This window comes from Aplysia californica, unplaced genomic scaffold (genome assembly GCF_000002075.1).
Source record: "Aplysia californica isolate F4 #8 unplaced genomic scaffold, AplCal3.0 scaffold00265, whole genome shotgun sequence".
In the NCBI taxonomy this organism is placed as follows: Eukaryota; Metazoa; Mollusca; class Gastropoda; order Aplysiida; family Aplysiidae; genus Aplysia; species Aplysia californica.
In genome coordinates, this window is record NW_004797535.1 from 560,899 (window position 1) to 562,032 (window position 1,134).

Consider the following 1,134-nt stretch of genomic DNA (forward strand, 5'->3'; position numbering starts at 1 on the left):
GAGGAGTGGGCGGGGGGAGGGATGGATCATCTTTTCTAAAGTGAGTATAAAAGCATCACTTTGACGGGATGACGATTACAGTCCGACATAATGGACGAAGAGAAGGACACTAGCAACCTCCTGGCGGATAAAAAGACCAAAACATAGACAGAAGATGTTGACAGACAGATAGGCAAATAGAGATATAAGCAAACAAGCAGGTGAAAATGCGAATATAAGTTAGGCTGACGGATATTAGGCAGACGGATATTTGCCTACTAAATATATTACAAGAAATTCGTTGCTCCCTAGCCCGTTTTGTTACAATATCACAAGATCTAGGATGGGGTAAATAAATGGATGCTTTTCAAAAAGAGTGAATGAACTGATTGAGAAATAAAAGTTCAAAGGAGATTGTTATTGATTACACATTGTTCCTTTCATGAACGTTAATGGGCGTTGATTTGTGTTTGAATCTAAAAGGAATCTCTCTCTCTCTCTCTCTCTCTCTCTCTCTCTCTCTCTCTCTCTCTCTCTTTCTCCAAACTCATTCTATAGCTTTCTCTCTTTCTTCCGTATTGTCCATCTCATTTTTTTTATAACTTCCATCACCTCTCCCCTACCACTGCCTCAATCTTTTATACTCCCTGTCGCTCCCTCCCCACTTCATGTTTCTATCAAGCTTCCCCTAAATTTCCTGGAAAAAAATCTTTTAAAAAACCAACTGCCCACATCTCTCTATCTCTATCGAAGGCTCATTGCCGAAACTGTCTTGCAATCTTTCATACTCGTGTTTTAGCCATGTTATAATGCTCAATCTAATGGGGTTTCCATTGGAGACGATGCTTCTTCTTCTCCTACACATCTCCTTTAAATTAGAAAAAAGAAAAGAAGAAGGAAGACATAATTTCTTCTCCTTTTTATCTTGTGTCTGAGTTTGGCTGCTTTGCTTGGTTGTTTTTCCTCTATGGCGTTATATAACATCTGTTTTGCCGTGTGGAGGTCTTGAATGTTTATAGCGGCGTCGGTGCGCTATCTGGGTTCCGTCTCTGTGACTCAACCTTGGGAGTTCTTCTTGGCCGTGTCTTCTCCTTTTCTCTCACTCCTTTTCTTTCTTTCTCTCGCTGTCCCTCTCGCTATACCTATCATGCTACC

The 1,134-nt window shown here is 40.7% G+C and overlaps 1 protein-coding gene across 1 annotated transcript in view; it reads left to right on the forward strand.

The window, feature by feature from the left end:
* Nucleotides 1-1,134, forward strand: part of LOC101847667 (glycine receptor subunit alpha-3) — a gene marked incomplete in the record, with an annotated part of 42,683 nt that overhangs the window by 16,273 nt on the left and 25,276 nt on the right.